Genomic DNA, 23,399 nt, shown 5'->3' on the forward strand with positions numbered 1-23,399 from the left:
GAAGTCTGAGTAACCATCTTATTTGCACTAGCTAGGGCATATGTTGATGGTTTGTTTGATTATTTGCAGGATCAATGGCTCCCAAAAGGCAAAGGCGCTCTGGAGGCACATCCCAACGACCTGCTTATGATGAGTCCAGATTCCAATCGGAACTGGCCGAGGACGACTTCAACGCCAAGGCTACAAAAACGTTCATCCATGAAATCCCGATTGATCGGGTAGCCCTCCGAGCCGAAAAAGTGGAGATGTATGAAGAAATACGGAGGCGGGAAATGGAGTTCCTATTTGCTGACCCTGCACCAGTTAACAAGATGTTGGTTCGTGAATTTTATGCCAACTGCCCATTGAACTTGGGTAGGGAGGTGATTGTTCGGGGTATGGTGGTCAGTGCTCAAATTCAAACAATTCGCCGGGTGTTGCGGCTGCCTCCGTTCACCAGTGATGTCGATTATTACCATGACAGGCCCGGGGTGACATGGGAGGTCATGACGGATGTACTTTGCACAGGGGGGCGGCCCATTTGGATACGTGACCAAATCACACTCAACTCTAACTCCTTCACTCACCTGGCCAAGTGTTGGTTGACTGTTATCTGTAGCAGGTTCCTGCCTTCTAGCAATACCACGGACGTGAACTTCAATAGGGCACTATTGACTTGGTGCTTTGTGACAGAAAAAGGATTTTGATGCGGCACGAGTAATTGGAGATGAAATGGTCTTACGGGGCCCGCTTCTGACAAAGGGATTCTATTTCCCTTCCTTGGTGACCACATTGTGCTTGATGAGAAACACCCCCACCAACCCTGCTGATGGCGATTTGCCTCCCAGAGCAGCTTTCAAAGCTTCTAGCATCAGAGTGGGCAGGGGCACCCGCACCACAATTGAGATTGATGATGAGGAGGATGATTCGGTCCCTGTTGCACCGTCCAGGAGGTCTGTTGACAGTGCCGGGCCCTCTCGGCGCCCCCAGTCTGGAGCAGATCTATCACGCTCACAGTCCTCCCGGCCTATGCTGTGCTCCTTGGAGGAAGAGGTCGCGGATCTCCGCACCTCGATGGATGGTCTACACACGCGGATGGACGCCATGTCACAGAGGCAGGCTAGATCTGAGAGCCGGTTTATGGCTTGGTTACGCGCATTGGGGAGGGCCTGCCATGTAGACCCCAGCACCGTCTCCGACTCGGATTGAGTCTCAGGGAAGTCTTCTCACCCTTCTGCTCTTTACTTTATTAATATGACATGGGGACATGCCATGATTTTAAGTGTGGGGTGGGAGACTTACTCTAACTGTATATTGTACTGTATATAGATGTTGTTGTGTTGTAGCATTAGATGTGTTGTACATATGTGAGTGTGTTATATTAGGAGTAGCTGACTTGGCCCAACGACGGACACTTGTTGACGGGTCTCTTGAGGGTCAAAGTCAGATATATAAAAAAAAACAAAAAAAAAAATTGTAGAGGACTCTTCCTGATGACGGACTATGTGGGCAGTACTCTTGAGGGAAGTAATCCATGTAGAATTTTTTTTTATTTTATTTTCTTCTTTTAGGTAGTGTAGTACCTCCCCCTTGGTTTTTCTTTTGACCACGGTTCTTTTCCAAGGGTTTTTCTTGAACCGGGTTAGGTAGATTTTTTCTTTTGTAGTGTTAGGATTAGATGGGTGAAGGTCAGAATGTTACCTCAAATGTGCACACTTGCAAAGAAAAAGAACTTGAGAGGGGACGTCTAAGCTTGTTTGTGGACTCATAATATATGCCTTAATTTTGCACATCTTGTCTGGCTTGAACACTCGTATGATTGTGTTGATGAACTGATTCGGAATGAGTTACATGCTAAGTGTGTGTGAGTTGTTACTTGCATCCTATGTTTGCATATGATACCTAGAACTTGCCCTGTGTGTTTGCAAAGCGAAATAGAAGTCGTTTAATTTTAGAGATGATTGAGGCATTTCTTTGTGCAACCCTTTATACTTGAGAATGCACCTGTGCATATTACCATAGTTAACCCCTTTGAGCCTGAAGCCTGTTCTTTGATAACCCTATAATAATCTAAATTGTTGTGTTTGAATAAGCTCATTGTTTGAACCCTTACCTCCTAGAAGCACTTAATCACTAAAGAATATACAAAAGTCAAAGTGTGGGGTGGGAGAGAACTAAAAAAAAAAAGGGGAATCAAGAATGAAGGTTCTGGTTGGTGAACTGGCAGTGTACAATAAAATCGAAAAGAAAAGAAAAAAAAAAGAAAAGAAAAGAAAAAAAAAGAAAAAGCCAGTTGTACCTAATGAAAAGTGGGGGTCACAAGTGAAACAAAATGTGAAATAATGATTGGGTTGAGCATGAAGATGAAACAAAAGGAAGTTTGTATTAAAAGTGCTTAGGGAGGTTAGTCACTATATCCAAATATATCCTACCCGCCCCTTAGCCTACATTACAACCTATAAAGACCTCTTGATCTTTGACTGAATGGCTCGATTAGTGGAGTATTACACTAGGGGCAAGCTTATGGTGTGTCTATGTGGCATGTGAATGCTCTTTGCTGAGAGTGAGTGAATTCTTTATATATATGGTTCACTGGTTGTTGAATTTTATGTGTGTGGAACTTCTCTCAAATTTTGTTTATGTGAGGGCATGTGACTCAGAAAGAAAAAGTGAGTCTTCACTTTTGTTAGAGTAATTAGAGTTGGCACAAGTGTGTCTGGGCATGAGAGTCTGCATCTAAGATATGATTGTGCACCGCTTAGGTCAATCTTTGATAATAGCAGGTGTGACATAAATTGGGGCAATGCATTGAGCAGTTAGGCCTAGAAGTGTGCTTTAGTTGCTCGAGGACGAGTAAAGATTTAAGTGTGGGGTGTTGATAATAGGTGAATTTGACTATAATCACACCGTAAATAATCACCTTCTTGTGTAGTTTTAATGCTAAAAGTGATGACAAAATGCTCTTATTAGTGCTTTTCATGATTTGTAGGTGATACATGTATAAGGAAGGCTAAGGAGCAGTTTTGGAGTTAAAAGTGATGAAAAAGAGGCCAACTGTGAAATTTCCCAAGTGAACCAGGCAAAACAGGCCGAAGAATTCAGAATACTGGATCCACCGCGGTTCCACCGCGACCGCGGCAGAACCGCGGTGGGAAGCAACTGCAGAAATTGTGAGAATCCGCGAGGGTGTTTGGCCGCGGTTCTACCGCGACCGCGGCAGAACCGCGGCAGGCGCAGAAACTTCAGGGACCAAAGTGTCAATTACGGGAATTTTAGACCTAAACCCTATTTAAAACATTAGACTTCGCCCAAGAGAGGCATGTATTGATTTTTAAGGTTTCTTAGCAAGGAAAACCATTGTGAGAGAATACTCTAAACATCTTTCTTCTTTTCTTTTGATTTTTATGATGAATTCAATCTTAGTTTATTTTCCCATAGCCATGAGTAGCTAAATTCCTTGTCTAAGGCGTTGATGGAACCTATTGGGTGATGAACTTCTTGTTTATGTGAATACAAATTGCTAGTTTAATCTCTATTTGTTCAACTTCGTGTCGTTGTAGTTAATTGACAGGATCCTCAATTAGCTGTGCCTATTTAGTGTGCATAACTTGGAAAAGAGTGCATATTTAGGGTATTGTTGAACAACACCAATCCTAGATTATTAGAGGAATCTATAATTGTGGTTTTACAGGCGAATTAGGGATAACGAAGCCTTGGGTGTAATCTAAAGTGCATTGTGCTAAATAAAGTAAGCTAGTGTATCTCGGGAGAGTGCAATAGTAGATTACTGTGATTACTCGGGAGAGATTTGCGGTAAGATTAGCGTTCATGATTGATAGAGATGTGTGGGTAAATCTGTATGAGCATAAACAGAAGGGATTCCATCAATAGGGAAAATCATTGCCTTAGCTTTTCCTCATAATTGTTTACAACCTTATTACTTTAGTTACAGCCACTTAGTTATTTGCAAGCTAGTTGTTAAAGGAAACTCAATTGAGAATTTGAATATTTGAGAAGCTGGTTCTGAAGACTTAGTGGGTCTGAAGATAGTGGTTGATAGGTTAACTCTCTGTGGATTCGACCCTGGACGTAATACTCGGGTTATATTTGCAACGTCCGCAAAGTCTTTTTTATAAGGCATAGTTGGGCGTGATCACTCAGCTAACCTGCTTCGAACTGAATAAAACATTTCTTTCGACTGGATAATATATATCTTGGGAATGGAAGTGTAGCAAATGCTACTTGTAAATCACATTCACTTAATGCAGCGTTATTGCTGCAACTTGTAAATGACATTTAGTTAACGCAACTTATAAATAGCATTAAGGTTATGAGAAAATGAGTGGTCGCAACTAAGCAATGAAAGAAAAACACGCATGTGCACACATGGATGTGTTGGGTTTTTTTATGTATTTAATTAATATATTAAATACTTAAAAGAGGGTGAATGGGAAATGGAGGGAAATGAAGTTTTTGAGTGAAATTTTAAGTTTTCCCCCTTGGTAAATGGACATTGTCTCATATTGGAAGAGGAAGAGGTTTTTTATGGGTATATAAGCAATTGCTCTTCTTCTAGCTCTTAAAGAGTTGAGAAGAAGGCAAGCCTCGCGCCGTCGTCGTCGCTCGGCTCGGCTCGGCTTCAGATTTTTTTGACCAAATTTATTTGTTAATAATAAAATATTAACAGAAATTTTATTAAATATTTGTTTTAATAACAGAATATTAATATTAAATCAATCTGTTTTTCTGTTTTGGTAACAGAAAATTAACTACCCTCTTCAATTTTTCCTCTTTATTTTCCCTCTTTATTGTTGTGTAAATGGCCATTTATGTAATGGCATTTATGCTGTGGCCGTTTTGCATAAACAGCCATTCTGAAAGTTGCACCTCTTCAGGTTTCAACCCAACTTTGGCTATAAATACAACACTATTCTGCTCAGAATTTCAATACGATTTTCTGAGTTTCTCCTCCTTCTTCTGGATAGTTTAAACATCAAACAAAGCAAAAGTAAGTGTGATTTGCTTCCGAACTTTGTGTTCGCTGAAACACTGGGGTTTGCAGTACCACTACACCAGTTTGTAATTCGTTCTATCCTGGGAGGAAATAATCCATAACCTTGGTTAGTAGGAGGGGATTAAATTCCTTAAGGAAACACTGTGAATTCAGTGGGCTCGAATTGGTTTTCTGTCATTTCTGTTTATGTTCATTTATGTTTATATTCATTTATATTTCTAGAATTATTTTACAAATACAGTATACTAACAAACTTAAGGAATTTAACGTATTTTCTGTATTTGTACTCACTGTTTCTGGAGAGTAAAACATTTGTGGTTTTGTACTCTATTAAAATCTATGTGATTTTAACGTTTGTGTCATTCTTTTACAGAAATGACTAATGATAATGTCAACCAAGCTGTTCCAATGGTGACTGCCAATGCCTTAACGAGCCGAACGACACCGGCAGCATTAGCACCGGCGGAGAAACCCGGAAAATTTTCTGGGATTAATTTCAAGCGCTGGCAGCAAAAGATGTTCTTCTATTTGACTACTCTAAGTCTCCAGAAGTTCATCAAGGAAGATGTTCCTATGCTGTCCGATGAAACTCCAGAAACTGAACGCTTTCTCGTGATTGAGGCGTGGAAGCATTCAGATTTTTCGTGCAAGAATTATATTCTAAGCGGGTTGGAGGATGCTTTGTATAATGTCTATAGTGGCGTGGAAACGTCAAAGGAACTGTGGACTGCGCTTGAAAAGAAATACAAAACCGAAGATGCCGGGTTGAAAAAGTTTGTTGCTACAAAGTTTTTGGACTACAAAATGGTAGATAGCAAGTCTGTTATTACCCAAGTCCAGGAATTGCAAGTGATTATTCACGATCTCCTTGCTGAAGGTATAAATCAAATTAATATTGATGTTGAAAGTAGTAATCTTAGTATTTTTACTAATAGAAATTTCATTGAAGGTCTTGACATCAATGAAGCATTCCAAGTAGCAGCGATGATTGAGAAGCTGCCTCCTTTGAGGAAGGACTTCAAAACTACTTGAAACACAAACGCAAGGAGATGTCCCTTGAAGATCTCATTGTTCGGTTGAGAATCGAAGAGGACAACAAAGCTGCTGAAAAGAGAGGCCGTGGGAACTCAACAATAATGGGAGCAAATATTATTGAAGAGAACAAAAAGAGGAAGAAGGCTTCTGGACCGAAATACAACCCAAGAAAGAAGCGGTTCAGTGAAAACTGCTACAACTGTGGAAAAATCGGACACAAATCTACGGAGTGTCGTGCTCCGAAGAAAGACAAGAAGAAGGGTCAAGCAAACATGGTTGAAAAGCATGATGATGTTGATGACTTATGTGCCATGCTTTCCGAATGCAACTTGGTGGGCAATCCTAAAGAGTGGTAGATTGATTCTGGAGCCACTCGCCATGTTTGTGCTGTTGGAGAAGCTTTTGCTTCTTATGCTCCTGTTGGACCCGATGAGACGATTTCTATGGGAAATGCTTCAAAGGCCAAGATTGAAGGATGTGGGAAGATATTTCTCAAAATGACTTCCGGCAAAGTGGTGACTTTGAACAACGTCCTTCAGGTTCCCGAGATTAGGAAGAATTTAGTCTCTACTGGACTTCTTGTTAAGAATGGTTTTAAATGTGTTTTTGTTTCCGATAAGGTTGTAATAAGTAAGAATGAAATGTTTGTAGGAAAAGGTTACCTCACTGAGGGCCTTTTCAAGCTGAATGTAACGGTTGTTGTAAATAATAATAAAATTTCAGCTTCGTATTACTTACTTGAGTCAAATGAATTATGCCATATACGTTTGGGTCATGTCAATTATAAAACCTTACGGAAAATGATTAATTTGGAAGTATTGCCCAAGTTTGAATGTGACAAATTAAAATGTCATATATGTGAAGAATCTAAGTATGTTAAACATCCTTATAAGTCAGTTGAAAGGAATTCAAATCCTTTAGACTTAATTCACACAGATATTTGTGACATGAAGTCAATACCATCTCGCAGTGGAAAGAAGTATTTCATAACTTTTATTGACGATAGTACTCGATATTGCTATGTTTACTTACTTAATAGTAAATATGAAGCAATAGAATCATTCAAGCAATACAAAAATGAAGTTGAAATGCAACTTAACAAGAAAATCAAAATGATAAGAAGTGATAGAGGTGGTGAATATGAATCTCCTTTTGAAAAAATATGTTTAAAATATGGAATTATTCATCAAACAACGGCCCCTTACACGCCCAATCCAATGGGATTGCAGAAAGAAAGAATCGTTCATTAAAGGAGATGATGAATGCATTATTGATAAGTTCTGGTTTGCCACAGAACTTGTGGGGGGAAGCCGTTCTTACGGCTAGCCGAATACTAAATCGAGTACCCCATAGCAAAACACAATTCATTCCATATGAGAATTGGAAAGGAAGGAAGCCCAACTTGAATCATTTTAAAGTGTGGGGATGTTTGGCAAAAGTGCAAGTTCCTAAACCCAAAAGGCTAAAAATAGGACCGAAAACCGTTGATTGTGTTTTCATAGGATATGCGACTAATAGTAAAGCATATCGATTTCTGGTTCATAAATCAGAAAATCCCAACATTTATAATAATACGGTTATATAATTAGATAATGCTGAGTTCTTTGAAAATATATATCCGTATAAAAAGAAATGTGAGTCGATTGGTGAAGGATCTAAATGACCTCGGGAAGAAACAAAAGAAAGTACACTTAACCAGGAGGATCCAAGACGTAGTAAACGTCAAAGAACGTCTACTTTATTTGGACCAGATTTTGTGACTTTCTTATTGGAAAATGAGTCTCAAACATTTAAAGAAGCTATGTCTTCTTCGGAATCATTGTTATGGAAAGAGGCAGTCAATAGTGAAATAGAATCCATATTGAACAACCATACATGGGAATTGGTTGATCTTCCTCCTGGAAATAAACCGTTGGGTTCTAAATGGATCTTTAAGAGGAAAATGAAAGATAATGGCACTATTGACAAATATAAGGCAAGACTTGTGGTCAAAGGGTATAGACAACGAGAAGGTCTTGACTATTTTGATACATACTCTCCAGTTACAAGAATTACGTCCATACGAACATTAGTAGCGTTAGCTGCAGTTTATGGTCTTAAAATTCATCAAATGGATGTTAAGACGGCCTTCTTAAATGGAGAGTTGGAGGAAGAAATATACATGGAACAACCTGAAGGGTTTGTGGTTCCAGGTAAAGAAAGGAAGGTCTGTAGACTTGTTAAGTCCCTTTACGGACTAAAACAAGCACCCAAACAATGGCATGCGAAATTTGACCAAACAATATTGTCAAATGGATTTAAGATAAATGAATGTGATAAATGTGTGTACATTAAAAATGTTCCAAATCACATAGTCATTGTTTGCTTATATGTGGATTATATGCTCATAATGAGTAATGACATTGCCAACATAAATGCTACTAAGCGTATGCTAACTAGCAAGTTTGATATGAAAGACTTGGGAGTTGCTGATTTAATTCTGGGAATTAAGATCCATAAGACTTCTCAAGGTCTGGCGTTGTCACAATCTCATTATATTAAGACAGCACTTGAAAAATTCAAGCACTTGGGCTTTAAAGTTGCAAAGACTCCAATTGACGTGAATCTTGCATTAGCAAAGAACAAAGGCCAAAGCATATCACAATTGGATTATGCTCGTGTGTTAGGTTGCTTAATGTACATCATGAATTGTACACGACCAGATATAGCTTGTGCTATAAGTAAATTGAGTCGATATACGAGCAATCCAGGTCAATCTCATTGGATGGCCATGAAACGAGTTTTGGGGTATTTAATACATACCCAGGACTTTGCTTTGAACTACAGTAAATATCCTGCGGTCATTGAGGGATACTGTGATGCAAATTGGATCACCGGATCAACTGATTCCAAGTCCACAAGTGGATATGTATTCACTATTGGTGGAGGAGCGGTATCTTGGAAGTCGTCCAAACAAACTTGTATTGCCTGCTCTACAATGGAGGCTGAGTTCATAGCCTTGGATAAAGCCGGTGAAGAAGCTGAATGGCTCCGGAATTTCTTGGAAGATATTCCATTTTGGCCCAAACTGTTGGCACCAATATGCATACATTGTTATAGTCAAGCGGCAATTGGAAGGGCTGGGAGCGTTATGTATAACGTTAAATCTCGTCATATACGACGAAGACATAAAACCGTTAGACAATTACTCTCTAGAGGAATTATCACGATTGACTATGTAAAGTCAAGTGATAATGTGTCGGATCCACTTACAAAAGGCCTAACTAGAGAGGTAGTTGAGAAATCATCAAGGGGAATGGGACTGTGGCCGAGAACAAGTCATAGTGGCGGTAACTCTACCTAGAAGACTGGAGATCCAAGATCTAGGTTCAAGGAGATCAAACAAAGTCATTAATGACGGTTCAACATTGTGAAATAAACTTTTAGTCCATTCTCGTGATGAGACAATGTTCAGTACCAAGGATAAAACATTAAGGCTTTTTAATGATTTCTAAATTTGATACGGGGTATATCAAATAGTGTATCTACGGGATGACACGTTTAGGAATCACCTATGTAAGTGTGAAGTGTTAGCCGCTTCAAGGAGAACTTCGTAAGGCCAGTTCTCTACGCACTTATAAAACCATGTGGTGTCATGGCTGAAACGAACACAACAATGAGAACCAAAGACGGTTAAGGGTTGGTTGTGTGACTTGTGGTTGTCTAGGTATACACCAAAGTTCGACGGTTCAAAGATATCAAATCTACCGATTGATCGAGTATATCCGATATAAGTTCACTACGGAAAGTTCAAAGGGAAACCTACTTATCCAGATGCAATTAATCCTTACTTGCGAATCACACAGTTTTTCATGCATACTTCCGTGATATAGCCATTCCCCATTCATGTGGGGGATTGTTGGGTATTTTTTATGTATTTAATTAATATATTAAATACTTAAAAGAGGGTGAATGGGAAATGGAGGGAAATAAAATTTTTGAGTGAAATTTTAAGTTTTTCCCCTTGGTAAATGGACATTGTCCCATATTGGAAGAGGAAGAGGTATTTTATGGGTATATAAGCAATTGCTCTTCTTCTAGCTCTTAAAGAGTTGAGAAGAAGGCAAGCCTCGCGCCGTTGTCGTCGTCGTCGTTGCTCGCTCGCTCGGCTCGGCTCGGCTCGGCTTCGGCTTCGGCTTCGGATTCGGATTCGGATTCGGATTCGGTCAAATGATCGATTGATTGATTAACTTTTTGGACCAAATTTATTTGTTAATAATAAAATATTAATAAATATATGTTTTAATAACAGAATATTAATATTAAATATTAATATTAAATCCAATCCGTTTTTATTGTTGAGTAAATGGCCATTTATGTAATGGCATCTATGCTGTGGCCGTTTTGCATAAACAACCATTCTGAAGAGTTGCACCTCTTCAGATTTCAGCCCAACTTTGGCTATAAATACAACACTATTCTGCTCAGATTCAATATAATTTTCTGAGTTTCTCCTCCTTCTTCTGCATAGTTTAAACATCAAACAAAGCAAAAGTAAGTGTGATTTGCTTCCGAACTTTGTGTTCGCTGAAACACTAGGGTTTGCAGTACCACTACACCAGAGTGTAATTCGTTCTATCCTGGGAGGAAATAATCCATAACCTTAGGTACTAAGAGGGGATTAAATTCCTTAAGGAAACACTGTGAATTCAGTGGGCTCGAATTAGTTTTCTGTCATTTCTGTTTATGTTCATTTCTGTTTATATTCATTTATATTTCCAGAATTATTTTACAAATACAGTATACTAACAGGATGGGCCCTTCCTTACGTCCTAGAAAGTTCGATAATTCTACTACCTTCAATCATTAGGTTCCTCCCACCCACACTGCCCGATCAAATTTATTGCCAGAATCACGTGAATGCACGATCTCTTGCATACTAGATATTTTATGTATATATTTTTTAAAATTAATCTAATATTATCTGTTAACCCTCTTATTGAAAATACTTCAATAATATACTCGATTGAATGCCGAGTTGTTTACCAAAAGAAACAAGAAACACTTCCCATTTAATACTTCCATTTTTCTCCGTTTCTACTAGTTCACCCATGATCTAGAATTCCGTCCTAGAAATCCTAGATATGCCACAGCCCCACACATTTATTTCATTCATTTGCTGCCACATGCATGGACTGATAGGTACATCAAAGAACCTGTACTACATAAGTTGACCAAAATCTTATAGGCATAGGTGATTTTTAATCAAACCACTTATTTCCCTGGTCTTTATTATCCATGTTTAAGGTTTTATCTTAGACGATCCTTCTTAATTTTTTGTATGGGAAAGAACAGAAACATCGAATTCAAATCACGTTTATACATCAGGAAGCATTTTCCACGTAAGCTCAAGAAAATTGTGCACCCCTCAAAGTAATAAAAAAACATTTAAGTAACAAAGTTCTCAAGGTTCAACAATCCCCAAAACCAACACAAGTTGGTCTACTCAACAAATAAATCAAAAGAATACTTTACCTGTATCCATCCGGTTCAACTATACTTAGTTTAACTACAGATGCATAATATAACCAAAAAAAGAGGATTTTTACAATTTTAATCATAAGCATATCATAGTATTCATGTGCCTATAAAAGTTTCTCATAAAATAAAAAACTTAAACTTAAATTATTTTCAAATATAATAAAACAGAATAACAAAAAGATAACGTCACATGAAGGAAACACAAGGATTAATGTAAAAACTTAAGTAATGCAAGTCCACCGGACTATCCAAATAAATCACTATACTAAGATACAAAAATGTATCATAGCAAGCCTATAAAGAAAGGCCAGACGCAGCTTTGTACCCATGCAATGATGCCAACCACAATTATATGGGAACTATGGACAGTGCCACATAAATCTGCCGACCTAAGATAGTGACACATTTCAGCGTAGGAAATAGGGGTGGGCATCGGTCGGTTCGGTTCGGTTGTGAATACTATTAGTTTAGCATATCGGTTATTGATCACGCCCAACTCTAGTCCTGAAAAGGATAAGCGGTCGCTGCAAATATAATCTGGCTAAAAGTCTAGAGTCGAATCCCACAGAGAACTAAGATTTCGCAATAACTGTTCAATATCACTAAGAAGACAAGCTCGAACTACGTTATAAAGATTAAGATTCTTATATCTAACTAATTAACGAACAAAGTAAAGTAGTAAATTAACAACTAAAGATACTAAGGGTTGGAGACTAAATTAAGGAGGTCTAGAGTTATGATTTCTCCAATTGTCGGAATCCTTCACGCTATGTCTTCTATAATTTCGCCTAATTATTCTCTACTGATCATGAGCACTCGACTTATAGTAATTCTCTCTCGAGCAACTACAATAATTTACTAGTCATATTCTCTCGAATTACGTTAGCTCACACTTCTTCACTGCTCACTAGGATCACGTCAAAGCTTTGTTATCTCTAATCCCGCTTTTAAACCTGCCGTATTGATCTTTCATATACCTTAGGAGTGACGTTGTTCAACAACCACCTAAATATATATCCTTTCTCAAGCAACACATACTTAATATGCACAGTCAATCTATGGCCATTCAACCAACTGAAATAGGCACGTAGTTGAACAAATAGATAAATCCAAAGGTTGAATTATATTAAAACATAACAAGAAATCATCCTCCAAGAGGTTCCATCAAAACTCTAAATAATAAATTTGCTATTCATAAAAGTATGTGAAAACACAATACTCAAATTCATAACCAACAATAAAAATAGAAAGAAGAAGGGGAAAAACGAATCTTCCTCCTTGCTCCTAGCGTGTTCTTGCCTCCAAGGGTGTTGTCTTACCCTAAAGTAGTGTCTCCCTCTCCAAAAGGACGTTTTATGATGTATTTATATCAATTAGGGTTGATGTGGGGCGTCCTTGATCTCTCCTAATTCGAAAAGGGCATGTTGAGTCACGTGCCAGAGTTGGTGCAACGCGCGACTTCTGGCACGCTCCTTTTTCTTTGTTTTTTTTTCGCGTGCCAGGTCCAACGCCAACCTCCATACTTCACTGTTTTTTCGTTCATCTCCTTGTCCATTTCGCACCTACCTTCATGCAATGCACCAATTGTTGCACACTCTCAGGTCTTGCATCTCTACGCTTTTTGCATCAAATCATCCAATTCTTGCCAGCTTTCAACCAAATTCATTCCTACACACAATAAACATGAAATGAGCAAATTATATATTTATACACATATAATCTCCCGCAACTTACATAAGAAATAATATACAAACAAACTCAAAAATATGCATTTTTTATCATTTATCAGTTATCGATTTACAAATATGATAAACCGATAATCGAACTGCTAAGATATCGGTTATCGGTTAATCGGTTATCGATCATTATTGGTTCTGTTATCGATTTTTCCGATAAGATATAACTCAATCTAGAGTTAAGTAAAAAAGATAAGACAATTCACTGGAGTTAAACAAAAAAAGAGAGGAATTCACATATAATATACTACGCATTTCTGCGTTCTGGCCACAACTAATATTTGAAGCATGCTTCATTTTGACAAATTCAAGACCAGTGCAATCTCCAAAATTGATACTACAACTTCACAAACATTCCATCTCCAAGTCACTGGAAATAGCAGTTAACAAGAACATAAATAATAATTTTTTTTGTTTTCTGCCAAAAAATTGAATTTTGAAGAAGAACTGATGAAGAATTGAATCAGAGTCTGAAGAGTGAACTATGAAACTTCAATCTTGAATGCGGCTGGAAAAATTGGGACAAAAAGAGAGAATGAAGCCCTAGATGTATTTATATACTTAAGGGTAAAATCATAATTTTATTAAATCTTATTGGGTTATCGGATAACCTATTAAGAAATTGGGCAAATTAAATCCTGGCCTGAACCGATAGCCAAATAGTGAAAAATTCTAAACCGTTACCGAACTGTTAACTCAATAACCCGATACCCCAATAACCTTTTTCGTGTTCGGTCTATCGGTTGTCACACCTCCTTTTTCTACCCCCGAAAAGAGCATATAAGGGAGTTTTTCCAATTTAAGTGACAATCGAAACGGGATTATTATTTAAGATCAGAGTCGCCACTTGGGATAGTTAATGGTGTCCCAAGTAACCGGTTTAGAATCCCGAATCGAGGAGATTTGACTCTGCTTTAATGTCTGCGAAACACGGAAATCCGGGTAAGGAATTCTGTTAACCCGGGAGAAGTGTTAGGCACTCCCGAGTTTCGTGGTTCTAGCACGGTCGCTTTGATCATACTTGGCTTAATCAAATTGCTTAATCACTGATTTTAGAACCTATGTGCATGTGCCTTTTTAATGAAGAAATTATCTTGAAACGGGTCACGCGTACGTGTACCCATTTGTTTGGCACTTCAAAAATCATGTCACGCGAACGTGTCCACAATTAATAACGCTTTATTGTTATTAAGAAAGTTCGGCCGAAGTTGCGCGAACGCATACTCTGGTTTTATTTTTTAGAAATCGTAATCATGTCACGCGAACGTGTACGCAATCACGATGGTATATTAAACGTGCCTAAAGCAAACTATGAACATATGTCATTTTCATATCTAAATTAATTCGAGGGCCATGTATGATTAAATGTGGATGGCACGCCTCGGACTAGAATTAATTTAACGGCCTATTAGCAACACTTTTATTTTTAAGAAAATTTATACGAAGTTGCGCGAATGCATACCCCGCATTGGTTTTTAGAATCGTAATTATGTTACGCGAACGTATACATAATCACAATATTATTTTAAACGTGCCTAAAGGCCATTTCTACGAATATTCATTCTTAATAAATAATGCATCATCTGTGAGGGCCATGGATGATTTAATTAAAATGGCACACCTCAATTTATTTGTTAAGAAAATGTTGGATTAAAGCCCTAAAACGTTCTTATTTAAAAGAAACGGGAAAGTTTGAGCTATTAGTAAACAAAACAGGATAGAGATACATGCTAGTCCTTGAATTATTTTGGGGGTAACAATGGGCCAGTTACAAGCCTAAACTACTGCAGAAATAACAAGAGCAAATGGGGCTTGGGCTTAGACAAGCCAAACGAGAGACAGGAATCGCAAAGGCCCAACTGGTTTGGCCGGTGATTGGGCTGACCTTAAGCCTAGCCTTTTCATAATGAACTTCCAACAAAGAAAGGCATCTCCCATTGTCAACATATAAACACTTAACAAGTTAGGGCTAATTAACTTAATAAAATCCGAGTTCAAACCTAGATAAAGCCAAAAGGAGAACAACAAAAATGCATTTTTAGTATAAAAATCCAAACGAGCCACATGATATGCCAAGGCTGAAGACCCTTAGGCCTGAGATTGGGCCCAAGACCCAAAGAGAACTGGATCTGATAGTTTTGGGCCTCGTATTAGGCAAGCTAACTCAACAGGCCCAATTCTAAATTTTATTGCCTTAGGCTCATACATACAATACTAAACATGGAGATCAGTTTGCTGAAATTAGCTACAGGCCACATACATTTGAGAATTAAAATTACTACTAAGCTGCTATTGAATTCATACGTATAATGAAATATTCCAGACATTGAACTAAGTATTACAATGCAATAGTAGTTCCTAAATTTAATCATGTACTAAAACCAAAATCCCAAAACAGTAAAGTCATGATTAAAGTTAATCTCGAGCTGAACTTCACCACTAACTTGAACAAAACAAAACCTAACAAGAGAAATCCCCAAACCCTTACTACAACAGACCAGGCATTATATGCTTATTAAGGAAAGTTTCAGCCAAACCAATATCATGATAAGTTAAAGTCCAAATACAAACCTAGCATGGAACATATTATCAGCAGAATGAATGAACACAAGGATAAATTACAAAATCAACTACTGAAATGCATAAAACAAAGATGGATTCTAAATTACATCAGCTGATACTAATGCTTAGATCTCCACATTCAATTACATGCTTCAAGTTTGAGCTTCACATTCAATAAGATCCAAGAGGTACCTGGGACAGAAATTAGAACAAAAGAAAATTGAGGAAATCAGCAGCAGCAGGAGAAGGTAAATTAGCAATTCAGCTCATGCAATTTCAGCTTCCTTAGACCATTTGTAACCCCAGACAGAAATTCCTTGAAAGTTTCAAAATTCTGACTAACAATGAAGATCAAAGAGCAAAACCAAAACAAGTTTCAACCCAAAGATGCCGGAAATTTTCTGTATTTTTTAGAGTATGAAAGGCTGCCCATAATGAGGGGAAAGAGGTCTTTATATAGGCATGCCTAGGCAACCCTAGCCTAGCTAACCATTTTCCTTTCTACCCCTTCTTTTCTTAGCCATTTTACCCCTTTTACCCCTTTAAAATATCTGACCCTCCTTTATCTCTTAACAAACCAGCTCTAAATTTAACCTCTAGAAGCTTCCTCCCAACAGAAAATGATTCCCTATGCTTCAAAATACCCAAATTAACCCCTGACACCCCAGTATTTACCCTCCTAGCTTAAACCAATGCAGGCCATCTGATTCCCAAACCTGGGCCCAAACGAGTGGGCTTCCAATATCCAGGTCTGGCTTACCGCAAGCCCAAGAGATGGTCTCAAATCAGTAAAGAAATGAACAAGTCAATCAAAACCAAAAGGGACTCAAATTAACCGTAAACATGAACTTAACCAACTAGAAACCAAAAATAATGAACCCAGCAACACTGACTAATTCAAACTATGATTGGCTAAAGAGAGAAGGAGAAGAGAAGAAAGGGAACCTAATAAAACAGTAAAACTGGACATATAGGTATCATTTAAACAACCCAACAGAAGTCTAATTTAATCAAAGAAACAAAAAGAAGTTGACCTACTGACTTGGACAACACATAACAGAAACAACTAAACAAGCGAATGGTAAAAATGAAAACAGAATCAGGAGACAAGTATAGCAAAGTTACAGAGGAACTGACGAGATATGGAAAGAGAAGAAATGGACATACAATCAAAAAGGAACAACATATACTGTATTTACCGGAAACAAATGAGTGACTCGATGAACAGCATCGCTTGACAAAACTTGCCGGTCTTTGGTCTTGCATGGGGTCCGTTGAGCTTTTGAAATGAATCGAAATTAATGCCAATCGATTATTCTTAGGAAGAACGATCGACTGGCATGAGTTTTGACTCGTTATCAAACCAAAACGCTTAAACTCTGGCAGGGAACAAAACTAAGGCTTTCGACTTTGGCGTCAGATTTGGGATTTGGAGAAAAGGGTGGGGATTTCGGGGAAATTTGTGTTGGATTCATATCAAATGGGGTGTGGGGATTGTGGAGGAGGAATTTGGGGCTGTTTGGTGGCGTTTCAAGGAGGCGCCGCCGACTGGGATGGTGGAATTTTAAGGCGGTGGATCTAGGGTTCGTAAAGAGGAACTAGAGTGAGGAGATGAAGTGAGGGGGTCGACTGGGGGGGGGGGGGTAGGGCTCGTTTCAGACAGTTAAATATGGTATAAGGGTGGGTTCTTATCCGTTAGATCAGATGGAATCAACGGGTGAGATGAAGGGGGCTAAAAAACGGGGTCGTTTTGGTTTGGGGGTGGGGCTAGACCGGATCATGGATTGGGCCTAGGCGGGTAGAGGGATTGGTTTGGGTTTTTCACTGAACTGGCCCAATTTCGGGTCTTTAAATCAAATTCTCAATTTTCCTTCTCATCTATTTCCTTTTATAATTGTTTTCTTTTCCTTTTCAATTAATTAAAAACCTAAATTAGACTCTTAAATTAACTAGGTTGTAAAATTAAGCTAATTATCTGTTGTAATATTTAAAAAATTAATTACTCCTAAATTAAGAGAAGAAATTACTAATTTGACATTAAAAGGCTAAAAAAATGCAAAAGTAAGCCAATTTTGTGGTTTTAATTTTCAATAAAGCAACTAACCCACTAATTAACCCTAAAAATATAAAAATAAATCCTAAATGCAATGCGTGGTATTTTTGATATTTTCATGATTTTTAACAGAAATAAACATGCACAAAAATGCAAACAATTAGCGCAAATTCTCACAAAATCCTATAAAATTACAAATAATGGGAATTTTTTTTATTTTCTTGAAATTTATAGGAGTAATTCATATAGGGCAAAAATCACGTGCTCACAATAATTTTGCAGCAGTATTCTTCTCCAAGAACGATAAGTACTTCAAAGGTGCCAAACATATGGAATTAAAGTACTTTGCCGTCAAGGAGGAAGTTCAGAAACAAAGAGTGTCACTTGAGCATATTAGAACAGATCTCATGATTGCAGATCCGTTAACGAAAGGTTTACAGCCAAATATATTTAAAGAACATGTACATACAATGTGTCTTGGCTGTATTTATGCCTGATGTATTTATGATGTTTCGATACTCTGAGCTCATTTATGTGTTTCTGATATACATTAGTGATTTCCTGTTTCTCATAATGGTGTACACATTATTATTTTGAGATGTTACATGATAAGTCTCAATGAGACATTATTGTGGACCATAATATTTTATAGTTTATGAATCTGATACGATAAATTACTAATGTTGTAATATATGGAAGGGAGTATGTAGACAAATTATATATAACCGCCACAACTCACATTTACTAGTTTATCGTATTGTGGTATTTATGATGAAAATTATAGAAGAGATTTGTTTATGCGCAACTAATGTTCTTATATTAAATATTAATAATATATGATTATTGCGCAAAGTGGGAGAATGTAAGATTTTCTTACGTTAATTTATTGGTGGCCCAATATGTTTAAGGCCCATAATTAATATTTAATTAATGAGCAAATCTCATCCGTCTCGGTTACTTGATGGACGTACCGGATTAAGTGAGAACCTCTATAAATTGGTCCTCTCCCGGGTTACCGTATTTTATTTTCTCTCTTCCATCACTAAAGTCGACGGTAACGAAAGCTAGGACAAGGGGCGAGAAACCAATTTCGATTAACGCTTCCGCTTCACGATGATGGCTTACGATTCAGGTATGTTTTCTGTAACGATTTTGTATAAGTTTATCATGTTCAAGATCCTGGTATACAATTAAAGTTTATGTCTACTAAAAATTAGTACTAACGTACAAAGACGAATACACAAATTAAGGCATAAACGACTTTCACTCAACTGCTGAATCTTGCTTTTTTGCTTTGAGTCATGAATTCCAAAAACTAGCTATTTTTCAGTGACTTTTAAATCTACGGCTATTTTGCAATTGTATGTCCGAAAAATAGTTTAGACCACAAGCTTCTCAGGCTCAAACATTTATTTTTCTAGTTAGACATCAATATCTTGGGGCTAAATGGATATATCCATTTCATATCAAAACATATTCTTTATTTATACATTCTTCGGATTGATTCGTATTTTGATCAAAAATTTTATTTCTTAAAAAGATTTATTCTTTTTCCACTTTGACCATTTCCGAGCACCTGATCATATCTTATTTGGAGCGTCCGAAAAGTCGATTATTTTTGTGTGATTTATCTTACACTGCCCTGTCCAATGAGTTTCAAACAAGGGGATCCACTGAAGATCCTTATCCTCTCCTTCCAGTAAAAACAGAAGTGATGTGGATTATTCAGTGTCTAATACGTAATCTTGGACGTGACGAATAAAATACAAAGTATTTCAATTAGTAAAAATGGAGAGACGGATTCAAACCCTCAATTTATAGTTCTTTATCTTTACCCCACCCTTGGTTATTTCATGACTATGGACAAGTTATATGTACATATATACGTGTGCACACGTATATTTATTTTATTTAATGAAAATATAGATTGAGTTAACGAATGGTTGTATTAAGAAGAAAGAGCTAGAATCTAGTTGTCAACAAGAAGGGAATAAAAATAATCAGGAAATAAAAGATGTCAATAGTGTGAACGAAAATTGGTCGATGGAATCTTGGGCATTTTTCTTCACCAACTTCAGTTTCCTCTTTAATCTTCAACTTCTTAGCTATACATAGTAAGTTTCTGGATTATGTTTTAGTTTCCAATATTTTATATCAGATATTTCATCTTAATCAGGTTCAACCTGCCCTTGGATTTCTGCCACGTATTCTAATTAGCTTGACCTAATCACCTTTTAATCAACATTATGCCGCCACATTAACGTCTATCAGCAATGGCGGAGCCTCCTTACAGAAAGGGGTGTCAAATGACACCCCTTCGCGGAAAAAATATACTGTTTAAGTAGGTAAAAAAATATTTATATGCACATATACTGTGTATTGACTTTCCTTAATTTTTCGGTATGTTTTCTTTTATATACCCTTAATGAAAATTCTGGCTCCGCCACTGTCTATCAGTACGTATTATACAATATTAATCCAAATTATACTTCCAATGGAGACAAAACTAATAACTTACGTTTAATCGAAGTTTGCAAAAACGACACGTAATTAACTGCAAGCATAAGCAAATTAAGAATGGATAAACTTTAGTTAGTATTCTGTTTCAAGCTGTCATTGATTATCCTAACAAGCATAGCTAAAATAGTCAAATGATTTCTCTTAATTTAAATTAAATTAATTAATTTTCCTTTGTTTAAGTCAATGCTGAAATTGACCATTCAATTCACGTGAAATATTTTTTTTGGTTTCCCACCCGGCGTCCGGTACCCACATTGGGGCCCGACTAAATCCGAATTCGCGCCGGGAAGTCCCACATTGGGGGTAAAGCGCTCCCTAACAAAGGCGACTCCTTACCCAGGGGCTTGAACCCGAGACCTCTGGTTAAGGATAAAGGAGTACTTACCACTCCACCACAACCCTTGTTGGTATTCACGTGAAATGTTTACCCCTAGCATTCTGCGTTTCGAGGCCTTAAAAACCTCTTTCAGCATCACCTCGATTTGCGTGCGCAGTCCGGGCGCGTAGCCGGAAAGTCTATATGTGAAAATTTGTGAAAAATGATAAAATTTGGCTTTTAAAATGAATTAAGTTGACTTCGGTCAACATTTTGGGTAAATGGACCCGGTTCCGTGATTTGACGGTCTCGGAGGGTCCGTAGGAAAATATGGGACTTGGGCGTATGCTCGGAATCGAATTCCGAGGTCCCAAGCCTGAGAAATGAATTTTTAAAGAAAATTGTTTTCTGAATTTTTTTTATGAGATTTGGAAATGAATTGTGATTTAGACTTGATGGTATCGGGCCCGTATTTTAGTTCCAGCGCATATGTGATTTAAGATAAGTCTGTGAGATTTGGTAAGAAACGGACTTGAAACGACGTGAAACGGATCGTTTTTGAGAAAATTGTAAATTTGAAGTTTTTAAGGAAATTTCATGATTTTGATGCTAAATTCAAAATTGTTGATGTTATTTTAGTGATTTGAATGCACGAGCGAGTCCGTATGATGTTTTTAGGTTGGTGTGCATGTTTGGTTTGGAGCCCCGAGGGCTCTGGTGAGTTTTGGATAGGCCACGGAGTGGATTTTAGACTTGGAAAATTGCAGGTTTTGTGAGGAAAGAGTGTAAAGCACGAAGGGTGATGCCTGCCGCACGATGTACTATTCCGTGCCGATTATATTGATTATATGGTGAGAACGAGAGTAAAAGCACGAAGGGTGATGCCGTGCACATTTTCGTTACTTGATTGCTTTGGTGAGCACGAGAGTAAAAGCACGAAGGGTGATGCCGTGCACTTATTGTTTTCTGGTTCTCTGTTGATATCCGAGATATATTGTTTCTTCCATTTACCTGTTGTCTTTCTATTCTGAATTGATATCTCCCCCGCAGCATGCTACCCCTCCCATACTTGACTGTTTAATTCTGTACCTCTTTTCCGTTGTATATAGTTGAATTGCACAGGTTTGTTTGGTAGTCTGGTCCTAGCCTCGTCACTACTTCGCCGAGGTTAGGCTAGGCATTTACCAGCACATGGGGTCGGTTGTGCTGATACTACACTCAGCACTATGTGCAGATTTGGAGCAGCCTTTGGACCGTAGATTGGGTGGCTACCTTCAGTCCACGCGAAGATCCAAGGTAGACCTGCAGACGTCCGCAGGCCGCGGCATCTCCTCTATCCTTTACTTCCCGTTTTATTTCTTTGATTCAGAAACAGTGTATCTTTTATTTTCAGACTTTGTATTTAGCACTCTTAGATCTTCTGCGGTATTGGGACACCAGTTCTGGGTGATTAAGTGTCACGACCCAAACCGAAGGGCCGCGATGGGCACCCGGTGCCTTACTCAACCGAGTACCAACGTAACATATCTTTCTTATCATACTATCATGAGTAAATGAGCCAGAAAACCCGTCATGAGATAACAAGAATAAAACATAAGGGAATACTCAACATATGATGACCCAACATGATATACAAACTTATACATATGACATACGGGCCTATAAGGCCGACATGACCATTTGTAAACTCAAAACATAGGCCGACAAGGCCATACAAGTATCCATACACCTGACATCTGTCTACAAGCCTCTAAGAGTACATAAAATCATAAAGGTCAGGACAGGGCCCCGCTATACCAATCAATACATATCCAAAGCATAAGACCAAATAGGTAACTCCGGAGCAAGTGGAGTGCGCCAACACCTTCGCTGAGCTGATAGACTAACAAGAGGACTGTGAACCTATCAATCGGGACCTGCGAGCATGAAACGCAGCGTCCCCAGGCAAAAGGGACGTCAGTACGAATAAAGTACCGAGTATGTAAGGCAGGAAAACATAAACAAGAACAGTAATGTAAAGAGTGATAGAGAAGATACAACCTGTAACATCTGAGTGCCTCTGGGGGCTACTGACATGAAATGCATAATACATATATATACATAAACTTTTGAAAACATACGCCTCTGTGGGCATCATCATCATCATATCGTACCCGGCCTCAAAGAGGACTCGGTAAAAACATACCCGGCCATCATAAGGCTCGGTAGAATCGTACCCGGCCACATGGAGCTCGGTAAACCCAACTGATCAGTGGTTGCACAATAGGTGCCATACCCGGCCGTCTATAGCGCGGCTCGGTAGAGTAAAATAGATACATATATAATGCATGCTCGACTCATGGACTCACGTTCTAAACCTTTCGGAGTAACTTAAGAACATTATGGACATCCATACCCTCAATATGAACCTTAGTAGGATTCAAGGATCATACACACTTGGTTAGAATAATTTTATAAGGAAAGAACAACATGGACAACCTTAGTTGCTAGGAGTAGATCCGTTATGATTAGCGTATTCGTTTCACTTTAGATCATGCCAAAAGAAAGAAGGGATTGCCTTAACATACCTTAACTCCATTGAGTCCTTAATACCTTCCAAGTAATTCTTCGAATAACTCAACCCAATCTATCATAGCATAAGGAGATTCAAAATTAGTGTTGAGT

This window comes from Nicotiana attenuata, chromosome 5 (assembly GCF_001879085.1).
Source record: "Nicotiana attenuata strain UT chromosome 5, NIATTr2, whole genome shotgun sequence".
Classification (NCBI taxonomy): domain Eukaryota; kingdom Viridiplantae; phylum Streptophyta; class Magnoliopsida; order Solanales; family Solanaceae; genus Nicotiana; species Nicotiana attenuata.